This window comes from Nuphar pumila, chromosome 15 (genome assembly GCF_984573655.1).
Source record: "Nuphar pumila chromosome 15, dmNupPumi1.hap1.1, whole genome shotgun sequence".
Classification (NCBI taxonomy): Eukaryota; Viridiplantae; Streptophyta; class Magnoliopsida; order Nymphaeales; family Nymphaeaceae; genus Nuphar; species Nuphar pumila.
In genome coordinates, this window is record NC_143263.1 from 60,209,602 (window position 1) to 60,225,094 (window position 15,493).

A 15,493-nucleotide genomic window follows, 5' to 3' on the forward strand; every position below is an offset into this window, starting at 1 on the left:
TTTGGATTCAAAGTTACTCAAAGATGACCTTCTATGGCTAAGCATACTAAACATGATACAACAACAACAATTACTAATTTATCTGCCAATATATTACTGAAAAGTCGAAAACTCAGTGATTCTACAAGGTAAACGCTCACCCGACCTGTTAGAAAAAAATAAATAGGAATAGAGATAGAATAAAAGTAACCCGAAAACTCAGTGATTCTGAATTTTCTGATCTTGACATTCAAATTTGCCAAATTTGTTTGTTTACTATAATTTAACAAAAGGCATTAAACGATATATCAAAACGATGCATGAAGTGTGGAGTTGTTAGTGCATTCCAAGTATGTCTGTCCAGTAGGAGTGAAGTGTGGAGTTGATATAATTTAAAGATTGAGAAGAGGTAGGGCCAAAGCAGTAAAAGAATGTAACTTTTCAAGTTTCTAGGATTATAAAAAGGTATTATCAAATAAAACTGCTAATGCCATGACGTAAATTGTTGAAAGCGCCTCCATAAAAGCCAAACTAAGCAATGAAGTACCTTGTATTTTATGCCTAACCTAACCTAACCTACATGATTTTTAATTGTCTTAATCATTATCTCACATCATTTCAAATGAAATGATTCATTAAAGAGGAATCATGCCATATCGAGATTTGATCATTGATTGATACGATTTTTATTTTGGTTAATTGTTGAATAGGCTAGAATGAAATAACAATGGTTTTGGAGAGATAGTCGGTGTGGAAGTAAACCAACATTTCTATTGGCAAATAGGAGGTTTACAAGTGTTGACAGACGGCTAGAATTTCTTCGAATATGTTGTAGAATTCATTTAAGACATGAGCGAAACTTAAAATTGATAAGATTTAGGTGCGCTTCTACAACGGAGAATCATACGGTTTCTTTATGAGGAGTTAGTTGCACCTATGAATGATATAAATACTACTGCTGAATCATTGATCCTAGTTTCCTATCAAGTAGCACCACCAATAACGCTTGGCCATCCAAATTCCCTTTTGATTCCAAGTGCAACTGACCTTGAATATTCTTTAAGCCCCTAGTGATGGATCGACCTGGTACCTAAAGGTTGGTTTCAAATTTAGATTTATGGCTTATATTGGTTGACCTTCAATAGCTCTTGGGTGATTTTGAAATCTTAGGATACAATGATGTATATATATTATGATTGATATCGCGAAGGTAAACGGACTCTAAACCACAACGTTAGCTTGGTAGGATAGGGGTATAGTTGACGTCGATTCATCATTTTTAACATCAATAATTCAAAACCAGACGTGAAACTTTGTTTTCATTCCGATTCTTTACGCAATATGGATAGATTTACGAATTTAAAGACTAAACGAAAAAATTTACGATGTATGACATTTCACATGGTCAATTAATTAATTTATTGACCGAAATATATGATTAAATTAGGCAGGATTGTAGAAAAAGAAATGGTTGAATCAAAATAATTCCTTCTTAATTTGCAATTTTGTTAGAGGGTACTATGAATGCTCTACCATGTTCCATTTACACACTAAAGGAGTGATACAAGATATAAGGTGTGCAGTTAAGCCAACATTTCTATTTGCAAATAAGGGGTTTCCAAGTGCAAGCCCAAGTACTTATAACATCTCAGGTGGTAGTTGCTAACTCACTAGGTTCAGTCGATATAGTCGTTCAGAATCATTGATCCTATTTCCCTATCGAGCAGCAGCACCTGTTAAAAACAAAGAGAAGAATTCTCAATTTATCCTAAGATCCGCTTTTGTCCGATCCATGTCATAGATCTGATAAAAGCCAGACTAACCAATCAAGTACCTCGTATTTTACTGTGGAGGCACTTTCAGCAATTTATTGCTTATTGCTTTATTGTGTATTTTACCTACTTGATAGCTTAATCTGGCTTTTATGGAGGCACTTTCAACAATATATTTTTGTAGTGTAATTCAAATATAATAAATATTAATATCGTACACATATTTCGCTTGCTCTTTTTTTCTTTGTACACTATATCATACATATCATCAATAAATATATTTATATAAATCATGTTCCGCAAGCATTGGAATACGATTCATGGGCTTACCTAATTTTGAATTTAAATCTTAGATGTTTAGATCCTTATTTTGTTATTTATTTGGATTCAAAGTTACTCAAAGATGACCTTCTATGGCTAAGCATACTAAACATGATACAACAACAACAATTACTAATTTATCTGCCAATATATTACTGAAAAGTCGAAAACTCAGTGATTCTACAAGGTAAACGCTCACCCGACCTGTTAGAAAAAAATAAATAGGAATAGAGATAGAATAAAAGTAACCCGAAAACTCAGTGATTCTGAATTTTCTGATCTTGACATTCAAATTTGCCAAATTTGTTTGTTTACTATAATTTAACAAAAGGCATTAAACGATATATCAAAACGATGCATGAAGTGTGGAGTTGTTAGTGCATTCCAAGTATGTCTGTCCAGTAGGAGTGAAGTGTGGAGTTGATATAATTTAAAGATTGAGAAGAGGTAGGGCCAAAGCAGTAAAAGAATGTAACTTTTCAAGTTTCTAGGATTACAAAAAGGTATTATCAAATAAAACTGCTAATGCCATGACGTAAATTGTTGAAAGCGCCTCCATAAAAGCCAAACTAAGCAATGAAGTACCTTGTATTTTATGCCCAACCTAACCTAACCTACATGATTTTTAATTGTCTTAATCATTATCTCACATCATTTCAAATGAAATGATTCATTAAAGAGGAATCATGCCATATCGAGATTTGATCATTGATTGATACGATTTTTATTTTGGTTAATTGTTGAATAGGCTAGAATGAAATAACAATGGTTTTGGAGAGATAGTCGGTGTGGAAGTAAACCAACATTTCTATTGGCAAATAGGAGGTTTACAAGTGTTGACAGACGGCTAGAATTTCTTCGAATATGTTGTAGAATTCATTTAAGACATGAGCGAAACTTAAAATTGATAAGATTTAGGTGCACTTTTACAACGGAGAATCATACGGTTTCTTTATGAGGAGTTAGTTGCACCTATGAATGATATAAATACTACTGCTGAATCATTGATCCTAGTTTCCTATCAAGTAGCACCACCAATAACGCTTGGCCATCCAAATTCCCTTTTGATTCCAAGTGCAACTGACCTTGAATATTCTTTAAGCCCCTAGTGATGGATCGACCTGGTACCTAAAGGTTGGTTTCAAATTTAGATTTATGGCTTATATTGGTTGACCTTCAATAGCTCTTGGGTGATTTTGAAATCTTAGGATACAATGATGTATATATATTATGATTGATATCGCGAAGGTAAAGGGACTCTAAACCGCAACGTTAGCTTGGTAGGATAGGGGTATAGTTGACGTCGATTCATCATTTTTAACATCAATAATTCAAAACCAAACGTGAAACTTTGTTTTCATTCCGATTCTTTACGCAATATGGATAGATTTACGAATGTAAAGACTAAACGAAAAAATTTACGATGTATGACATTTCACGTGGTCAATTAATTAATTTATTGACCGAAATATATGATTAAATTAGGCAGGATTGTAGAAAAAGAAATGGTTGAATCAAAATAATTCCTTCTTAATTTGCAATTTTGTTAGAGGGTACTATGAATGCTCTACCATGTTCCATTTACACACTAAAGGAGTGATACAAGATATAAGGTGTGCAGTTAAGCCAACATTTCTATTTGCAAATAAGGGGTTTCCAAGTGCAAGCCCAAGTACTTATAACATCTCAGGTGGTAGTTGCTAACTCACTAGGTTCAGTCGATATAGTCGTTCAGAATCATTGATCCTATTTCCCTATCGAGCAGCAGCACCTGTTAAAAACAAAGAGAAGAATTCTCAATTTATCCTAAGATCCGCCTTTGTCCGATCCATGTCATAGATCTGATAAAAGCCAGACTAACCAATCAAGTACCTCGTATTTTACTGTGGAGGCACTTTCAGCAATTTATTGCTTATTGCTTTATTGTGTATTTTACCTACTTGAAAGCTTAATCTGGCTTTTATGGAGGCACTTTCAACAATATATTTTTGTAGTGTAATTCAAATATAATAAATATTAATATCGTACACATATTTCGCTTGCTCTTTTTTTCTTTGTACACTATATCATACATATCATCAATAAATATATTTATATAAATCATGTTCCGCAAGCATTGGAATACGATTCATGGGCTTACCTAATTTTGAATTTAAATCTTAGATGTTTAGAGCATTATTTTGTTATTTATTTGGATTCAAAGTTACTCAAAGATGACCTTCTATGGCTAAGCATACTAAACATGATACAACAACAACAATTACTAATTTATCTGCCAATATATTACTGAAAAGTCGAAAACTCAGTGATTCTACAAGGTAAACGCTCACCCGACCTGTTAGAAAAAAATAAATAGGAATAGAGATAGAATAAAAGTAACCCGAAAACTCAGTGATTCTGAATTTTCTGATCTTGACATTCAAATTTGCCAAATTTGTTTGTTTACTATAATTTAACAAAAGGCATTAAACGATATATCAAAACGATGCATGAAGTGTGGAGTTGTTAGTGCATTCCAAGTATGTCTGTCCAGTAGGAGTGAAGTGTGGAGTTGATATAATTTAAAGATTGAGAAGAGGTAGGGCCAAAGCAGTAAAAGAATGTAACTTTTCAAGTTTCTAGGATTATAAAAAGGTATTATCAAATAAAACTGCTAATGCCATGACGTAAATTGTTGAAAGCGCCTCCATAAAAGCCAAACTAAGCAATGAAGTACCTTGTATTTTATGCCTAACCTAACCTAACCTACATGATTTTTAATTGTCTTAATCATTATCTCACATCATTTCAAATGAAATGATTCATTAAAGAGGAATCATGCCATATCGAGATTTGATCATTGATTGATACGATTTTTATTTTGGTTAATTGTTGAATAGGCTAGAATGAAATAACAATGGTTTTGGAGAGATAGTCGGTGTGGAAGTAAACCAACATTTCTATTGGCAAATAGGAGGTTTACAAGTGTTGACAGACGGCTAGAATTTCTTCGAATATGTTGTAGAATTCATTTAAGACATGAGCGAAACTTAAAATTGATAAGATTTAGGTGCGCTTTTACAACGGAGAATCATACGGTTTCTTTATGAGGAGTTAGTTGCACCTATGAATGATATAAATACTACTGCTGAATCATTGATCCTAGTTTCCTATCAAGTAGCACCACCAATAACGCTTGGCCATCCAAATTCCCTTTTGATTCCAAGTGCAACTGACCTTGAATATTCTTTAAGCCCCTAGTGATGGATCGACCTGGTACCTAAAGGTTGGTTTCAAATTTAGATTTATGGCTTATATTGGTTGACCTTCAATAGCTCTTGGGTGATTTTGAAATCTTAGGATACAATGATGTATATATATTATGATTGATATCGCGAAGGTAAAGGGACTCTAAACCACAACGTTAGCTTGGTAGGATAGGGGTATAGTTGACATCGATTCATCATTTTTAACATCAATAATTCAAAACCAGACGTGAAACTTTGTTTTCATTCCGATTCTTTACGCAATATGGATAGATTTACGAATTTAAAGACTAAACGAAAAAATTTACGATGTATGACATTTCACGTGGTCAATTAATTAATTTATTGACCGAAATATATGATTAAATTAGGCAGGATTGTAGAAAAAGAAATGGTTGAATCAAAATAATTCCTTCTTAATTTGCAATTTTGTTAGAGGGTACTATGAATGCTCTACCATGTTCCATTTACACACTAAAGGAGTGATACAAGATATAAGGTGTGCAGTTAAGCCAACATTTCTATTTGCAAATAAGGGGTTTCCAAGTGCAAGCCCAAGTACTTATAACATCTCAGGTGGTAGTTGCTAACTCACTAGGTTCAGTCGATATAGTCGTTCAGAATCATTGATCCTATTTCCCTATCGAGCAGCAGCACCTGTTAAAAACAAAGAGAAGAATTCTCAATTTATCCTAAGATCCGCTTTTGTCCGATCCATGTCATAGATCTGATAAAAGCCAGACTAACCAATCAAGTACCTCGTATTTTACTGTGGAGGCACTTTCAGCAATTTATTGCTTATTGCTTTATTGTGTATTTTACCTACTTGATAGCTTAATCTGGCTTTTATGGAGGCACTTTCAACAATATATTTTTGTAGTGTAATTCAAATATAATAAATATTAATATCGTACACATATTTCGCTTGCTCTTTTTTTCTTTGTACACTATATCATACATATCATCAATAAATATATTTATATAAATCATGTTCCGCAAGCATTGGAATACGATTCATGGGCTTACCTAATTTTGAATTTAAATCTTAGATGTTTAGAGCCTTATTTTGTTATTTATTTGGATTCAAAGTTACTCAAAGATGACCTTCTATGGCTAAGCATACTAAACATGATACAACAACAACAATTACTAATTTATCTGCCAATATATTACTGAAAAGTCGAAAACTCAGTGATTCTACAAGGTAAACGCTCACCCGACCTGTTAGAAAAAAATAAATAGGAATAGAGATAGAATAAAAGTAACCCGAAAACTCAGTGATTCTGAATTTTCTGATCTTGACATTCAAATTTGCCAAATTTGTTTGTTTACTATAATTTAACAAAAGGCATTAAACGATATATCAAAACGATGCATGAAGTGTGGAGTTGTTAGTGCATTCCAAGTATGTCTGTCCAGTAGGAGTGAAGTGTGGAGTTGATATAATTTAAAGATTGAGAAGAGGTAGGGCCAAAGCAGTAAAAGAATGTAACTTTTCAAGTTTCTAGGATTACAAAAAGGTATTATCAAATAAAACTGCTAATGCCATGACGTAAATTGTTGAAAGCGCCTCCATAAAAGCCAAACTAAGCAATGAAGTACCTTGTATTTTATGCCTAACCTAACCTAACCTACATGATTTTTAATTGTCTTAATCATTATCTCACATCATTTCAAATGAAATGATTCATTAAAGAGGAATCATGCCATATCGAGATTTGATCATTGATTGATACGATTTTTATTTTGGTTAATTGTTGAATAGGCTAGAATGAAATAACAATGGTTTTGGAGAGATAGTCGGTGTGGAAGTAAACCAACATTTCTATTGGCAAATAGGAGGTTTACAAGTGTTGACAGACGGCTAGAATTTCTTCGAATATGTTGTAGAATTCATTTAAGACATGAGCGAAACTTAAAATTGATAAGATTTAGGTGCGCTTTTACAACGAAGAATCATACGGTTTCTTTATGAGGAGTTAGTTGCACCTATGAATGATATAAATACTACTGCTGAATCATTGATCCTAGTTTCCTATCAAGTAGCACCACCAATAACGCTTGGCCATCCAAATTCCCTTTTGATTCCAAGTGCAACTGACCTTGAATATTCTTTAAGCCCCTAGTGATGGATCGACCTGGTACCTAAAGGTTGGTTTCAAATTTAGATTTATGGCTTATATTGGTTGACCTTCAATAGCTCTTGGGTGATTTTGAAATCTTAGGATACAATGATGTATATATATTATGATTGATATCGCGAAGGTAAAGGGACTCTAAACCGCAATGTTAGCTTGGTAGGATAGGGGTATAGTTGACGTCGATTCATCATTTTTAACATCAATAATTCAAAACCAAACGTGAAACTTTGTTTTCATTCCGATTCTTTACGCAATATGGATAGATTTACGAATGTAAAGACTAAACGAAAAAATTTACGATGTATGACATTTCACGTGGTCAATTAATTAATTTATTGACCGAAATATATGATTAAATTAGGCAGGATTGTAGAAAAAGAAATGGTTGAATCAAAATAATTCCTTCTTAATTTGCAATTTTGTTAGAGGGTACTATGAATGTTCTACCATGTTCCATTTACACACTAAAGGAGTGATACAAGATATAAGGTGTGCAGTTAAGCCAATATTTCTATTTGCAAATAAGGGGTTTCCAAGTGCAAGCCCAAGTACTTACAACATCTCAGGTGGTAGTTGCTAACTTACTAGGTTCAGTCGATATAGTCGTTCAGAATCATTGATCCTATTTCCCTATCGAGCAGCAGCACCTGTTAAAAACAAAGAGAAGAATTCTCAATTTATCCTAAGATCCGCTTTTGTCCGATCCATGTCATAGATCTGATAAAAGCCAGATTAACCAATCAAGTACCTCGTATTTTACTGTGGAGGCACTTTCAGCAATTTATTGCTTATTGCTTTATTGTGTATTTTACCTACTTGATAGCTTAATCTGGTTTTTATGGAGGCACTTTCAACAATATATTTCTGTAGTGTAATTCAAATATAATAAATATTAATATCGTACACATATTTCGCTTGCTCTTTTTTTCTTTGTACACTATATCATACATATCATCAATAAATATATTTATATAAATCATGTTCCGCAAGCATTGGAATACGATTCATGGGCTTACCTAATTTTGAATTTAAATCTTAGATGTTTAGAGCCTTATTTTGTTATTTTTTTGTATTCAAAGTTACTCAAAGATGACCTTCTATGGCTAAGCATACTAAACATGATACAACAACAACAATTACTAATTTATCTGCCAATATATTACTGAAAAGTCGAAAACTCAGTGATTCTACAAGGTAAACGCTCACCCGACCTGTTAGAAAAAAATAAATAGGAATAGAGATAGAATAAAAGTAACCCGAAAACTCAGTGATTATGAATTTTCTGATCTTGACATTCAAATTTGCCAAATTTGTTTGTTTACTATAATTTAACAAAAGGCATTAAACGATATATCAAAACGATGCATGAAGTGTGGAGTTGTTAGTGCATTCCAAGTATGTCTGTCCAGTAGGAGTGAAGTGTGGAGTTGATATAATTTAAAGATTGATAAGAGGTAGGGCCAAAGCAGTAAAAGAATGTAACTTTTCAAGTTTCTAGGATTACAAAAAGGTATTATCAAATAAAACTGCTAATGCCATGACGTAAATTGTTGAAAGCGCCTCCATAAAAGCCAAACTAAGCAATGAAGTACCTTGTATTTTATGCCTAACCTAACCTAACCTACATGATTTTTAATTGTCTTAATCATTATCTCACATCATTTCAAATGAAATGATTCATTAAAGAGGAATCATGCCATATCGAGATTTGATCATTGATTGATACAATTTTTATTTTGGTTAATTGTTGAATAGGCTAGAATGAAATAACAATGGTTTTGGAGAGATAGTCGGTGTGGAAGTAAACCAACATTTCTATTGGCAAATAGGAGGTTTACAAGTGTTGACAGACGGCTAGAATTTCTTCGAATATGTTGTAGAATTCATTTAAGACATGAGCGAAACTTAAAATTGATAAGATTTAGGTGCGCTTTTACAACGGAGAATCATACGGTTTCTTTATGAGGAGTTAGTTGCACCTATGAATGATATAAATACTACTGCTGAATCATTGATCCTAGTTTCCTATCAAGTAGCACCACCAATAACGCTTGGCCATCCAAATTCCCTTTTGATTCCAAGTGCAACTGACCTTGAATATTCTTTAAGCCCCTAGTGATGGATCGACCTGGTACCTAAAGGTTGGTTTCCAATTTAGATTTATGGCTTATATTGGTTGACCTTCAATAGCTCTTGGGTGATTTTGAAATCTTAGGATACAATGATGTATATATATTATGATTGATATCGCGAAGGTAAAGGGACTCTAAACCGCAACGTTAGCTTGGTAGGATAGGGGTATAGTTGACGTCGATTCAACATTTTTAACATCAATAATTCAAAACCAAACGTGAAACTTTGTTTTCATTCCGATTCTTTACGCAATATGGATAGATTTACGAATGTAAAGACTAAACGAAAAAATTTAAGATGTATGACATTTCACGTGGTCAATTAATTAATTTATTGACCGAAATATATGATTAAATTAGGCAGGATTGTAGAAAAAGAAATGGTTGAATCAAAATAATTCCTTCTTAATTTGCAATTTTGTTAGAGGGTACTATGAAGGCTCTACCATGTTCCATTTACACACTAAAGGAGTGATACAAGATATAAGGTGTGCAGTTAAGCCAACATTTCTATTTGCAAATAAGGGGTTTCCAAGTGCAAGCCCAAGTACTTATAACATCTCAGGTGGTAGTTGCTAACTTACTAGGTTCAGTCGATATAGTCGTTCAGAATCATTGATCCTATTTCCCTATCGAGCAGCAGCACCTGTTAAAAACAAAGAGAAGAATTCTCAATTTATCCTAAGATCCGCTTTTGTCCGATCCATGTCATAGATCTGATAAAAGCCAGACTAACCAATCAAGTACCTCGTATTTTACTGTGGAGGAACTTTCAGCAATTTATTGCTTATTGCTTTATTGTGTATTTTACCTACTTGATAGCTTAATCTGGCTTTTATGGAGGCACTTTCAACAATATATTTCTGTAGTGTAATTCAAATATAATAAATATTAATATCGTACACATATTTCGCTTGCTCTTTTTTTCTTTGTACACTACATCATACATATCATCAATAAATATATTTATATAAATCATGTTCCGCAAGCATTGGAATACGATTCATGGGCTTACCTAATTTTGAATTTAAATCTTAGATGTTTAGAGCCTTATTTTGTTATTTATTTGGATTCAAAGTTACTCAAAGATGACCTTCTATGGCTAAGCATACTAAACATGATACAACAACAACAATTACTAATTTATCTGCCAATATATTACTGAAAAGTCGAAAACTCAGTGATTCTACAAGGTAAACGCTCACCCGACCTGTTAGAAAAAAATAAATAGGAATAGAGATAGAATAAAAGTAACCCGAAAACTCAGTGATTATGAATTTTCTGATCTTGACATTCAAATTTGCCAAATTTGTTTGTTTACTATAATTTAACAAAAGGCATTAAACGATATATCAAAACGATGCATGAAGTGTGGAGTTGTTAGTGCATTCCAAGTATGTCTGTCCAGTAGGAGTGAAGTGTGGAGTTGATATAATTTAAAGATTGAGAAGAGGTAGGGCCAAAGCAGTAAAAGAATGTAACTTTTCAAGTTTCTAGGATTATAAAAAGGTATTATCAAATAAAACTGCTAATGCCATGACGTAAATTGTTGAAAGCGCCTCCATAAAAGCCAAACTAAGCAATGAAGTACCTTGTATTTTATGCCTAACCTAACCTAACCTACATGATTTTTAATTGTCTTAATCATTATCTCACATCATTTCAAATGAAATGATTCATTAAAGAGGAATCATGCCATATCGAGATTTGATCATTGATTGATACGATTTTTATTTTGGTTAATTGTTGAATAGGCTAGAATGAAATAACAATGGTTTTGGAGAGATAGTCGGTGTGGAAGTAAACCAACATTTCTATTGGCAAATAGGAGGTTTACAAGTGTTGACAGACGGCTAGAATTTCTTCGAATATGTTGTAGAATTCATTTAAGACATGAGCGAAACTTAAAATTGATAAGATTTAGGTGCGCTTTTACAACGGAGAATCATACGGTTTCTTTATGAGGAGTTAGTTGCACCTATGAATGATATAAATACTACTGCTGAATCATTGATCCTAGTTTCCTATCAAGTAGCACCACCAATAACGCTTGGCCATCCAAATTCCCTTTTGATTCCAAGTGCAACTGACCTTGAATATTCTTTAAGCCCCTAGTGATGGATCGACCTGGTACCTAAAGGTTGGTTTCAAATTTAGATTTATGGCTTATATTGGTTGACCTTCAATAGCTCTTGGGTGATTTTGAAATCTTAGGATACAATGATGTATATATATTATGATTGATATCGCGAAGGTAAAGGGACTCTAAACCGCAACGTTAGCTTGGTAGGATAGGGGTATAGTTGAAGTCGATTCATCATTTTTAACATCAATAATTCAAAACCAGACGTGAAACTTTGTTTTCATTCCGATTCTTTACGCAATATGGATAGATTTACGAATTTAAAGACTAAACGAAAAAATTTACGATGTATGACATTTCACGTGGTCAATTAATTAATTTATTGACCGAATTATATGATTAAATTAGGCAGGATTGTAGAAAAAGAAATGGTTGAATCAAAATAATTCCTTCTTAATTTGCAATTTTGTTAGAGGGTACTATGAATGCTCTACCATGTTCTATTTACACACTAAAGGAGTGATACAAGATATAAGGTGTGCAGTTAAGCCAACATTTCTATTTGCAAATAAGGGGTTTCCAAGTGCAAGCCCAAGTACTTATAACATCTCAGGTGGTAGTTGCTAACTCACTAGGTTCAGTCGATATAGTCGTTCAGAATCATTGATCCTATTTCCCTATCGAGCAGCAGCACCTGTTAAAAACAAAGAGAAGAATTCTCAATTTATCCTAAGATCCGCTTTTGTCCGATCCATGTCATAGATCTGATAAAAGCCAGACTAACCAATCAAGTACCTCGTATTTTACTGTGGAGGCACTTTCAGCAATTTATTGCTTATTGCTTTATTGTGTATTTTACCTACTTGATAGCTTAATCTGGCTTTTATGGAGGCACTTTCAACAATATATTTTTGTAATGTAATTCAAATATAATAAATATTAATATCGTACACATATTTCGCTTGCTCTTTTTTTCTTTGTACACTATATCATACATATCATCAATAAATATATTTATATAAATCATGTTCCGCAAGCATTGGAATACGATTCATGGGCTTACCTAATTTTGAATTTAAATCTTAGATGTTTAGAGCCTTATTTTGTTATTTATTTGGATTCAAAGTTACTCAAAGATGACCTTCTATGGCTAAGCATACTAAACATGATACAACAACAACAATTACTAATTTATCTGCCAATATATTACTGAAAAGTCGAAAACTCAGTGATTCTACAAGGTAAACGCTCACCCGACCTGTTAGAAAAAAATAAATAGGAATAGAGATAGAATAAAAGTAACCCGAAAACTCAGTGATTCTGAATTTTCTGATCTTGACATTCAAATTTGCCAAATTTGTTTGTTTACTATAATTTAACAAAAGGCATTAAACGATATATCAAAACGATGCATGAAGTGTGGAGTTGTTAGTGCATTCCAAGTATGTCTGTCCAGTAGGAGTGAAGTGTGGAGTTGATATAATTTAAAGATTGAGAAGAGGTAGGGCCAAAGCAGTAAAAGAATGTAACTTTTCAAGTTTCTAGGATTACAAAAAGGTATTATCAAATAAAACTGCTAATGCCATGACGTAAATTGTTGAAAGCGCCTCCATAAAAGCCAAACTAAGCAATGAAGTACCTTGTATTTTATGCCTAACCTAACCTAACCTACATGATTTTTAATTGTCTTAATCATTATCTCACATCATTTCAAATGAAATGATTCATTAAAGAGGAATCATGCCATATCGAGATTTGATCATTGATTGATACGATTTTTATTTTGGTTAATTGTTGAATAGGCTAGAATGAAATAACAATGGTTTTGGAGAGATAGTCGGTGTGGAAGTAAACCGACATTTCTATTGGCAAATAGGAGGTTTACAAGTGTTGACAGACGGCTAGAATTTCTTCGAATATGTTGTAGAATTCATTTAAGACATGAGCGAAACTTAAAATTGATAAGATTTAGGTGCGCTTTTACAACGGAGAATCATACGGTTTCTTTATGAGGAGTTAGTTGCCACTATGAATGATATAAATACTACTGCTGAATCATTGATCCTAGTTTCCTATCAAGTAGCACCACCAATAACGCTTGGCCATCCAAATTCCCTTTTGATTCCAAGTGCAACTGACCTTGAATATTCTTTAAGCCCCTAGTGATGGATCGACCTGGTACCTAAAGGTTGGTTTCAAATTTAGATTTATGGCTTATATTGGTTGACCTTCAATAGCTCTTGGGTGATTTTGAAATCTTAGGATACAATGATGTATATATATTATGATTGATATCGCGAAGGTAAAGGGACTCTAAACCGCAACGTTAGCTTGGTAGGATAGGGGTATAGTTGACGTCGATTCATCATTTTTAACATCAATAATTCAAAACCAAACGTGAAACTTTGTTTTCATTCCGATTCTTTACGCAATATGGATAGATTTACGAATGTAAAGACTAAACGAAAAAATTTACGATGTATGACATTTCACGTGGTCAATTAATTAATTTACTGACCGAAATATATGATTAAATTAGGCAGGATTGTAGAAAAAGAAATGGTTGAATCAAAATAATTCCTTCTTAATTTGCAATTTTGTTAGAGGGTACTATGAATGCTCTACCATGTTCCATTTACACACTAAAGGAGTGATACAAGATATAAGGTGTGCAGTTAAGCCAACATTTCTATTTGCAAATAAGGGGTTTCCAAGTGCAAGCCCAAGTACTTATAACATCTCAGGTGGTAGTTGCTAACTTACTAGGTTCAGTCGATATAGTCGTTCAGAATCATTGATCCTATTTCCCTATCGAGCAGCAGCACCTGTTAAAAACAAAGAGAAGAATTCTCAATTTATCCTAAGATCCGCTTTTGTCCGATCCATGTCATAGATCTGATAAAAGCCAGACTAACCAATCAAGTACCTCGTATTTTACTGTGGAGGCACTTTCAGCAATTTATTGCTTATTGCTTTATTGTGTATTTTACCTACTTGATAGCTTAATCTGGCTTTTATGGAGGCACTTTCAACAATATATTTCTGTAGTGTAATTCAAATATAATAAATATTAATATCGTACACATATTTCGCTTGCTCTTTTTTTCTTTGTACACTATATCATACATATCATCAATAAATATATTTATATAAATCATGTTCCGCAAGCATTGGAATACGATTCATGGGCTTACCTAATTTTGAATTTAAATCTTAGATGTTTAGAGCCTTATTTTGTTATTTATTTGGATTCAAAGTTACTCAAAGATGACCTTCTATGGCTAAGCATACTAAACATGATACAACAACAACAATTACTAATTTATCTGCCAATATATTACTGAAAAGTCGAAAACTCAGTCATTCTACAAGGTAAACGCTCACCCGACCTGTTAGAAAAAAATAAATAGGAATAGAGATAGAATAAAAGTAACCCGAAAACTCAGTGATTCTGAATTTTCTGATCTTGACATTCAAATTTGCCAAATTTGTTTGTTTACTATAATTTAACAAAAGGCATTAAACGATATATCAAAACGATGCATGAAGTGTGGAGTTGTTAGTGCATTCCAAGTATGTCTGTCCAGTAGGAGTGAAGTGTGGAGTTGATATAATTTAAAGATTGAGAAGAGGTAGGGCCAAAGCAGTAAAAGAATGTAACTTTTCAAGTTTCTAGGATTACAAAAAGGTATTATCAAATAAAACTGCTAATGCCATGACGTAAATTGTTGAAAGCGCCTCCATAAAAGCCAAACTAAGCAATGAAGTACCTTGTATTTTATGCCTAACCTAACCTAACCTACATGATTTTTAATTGTCT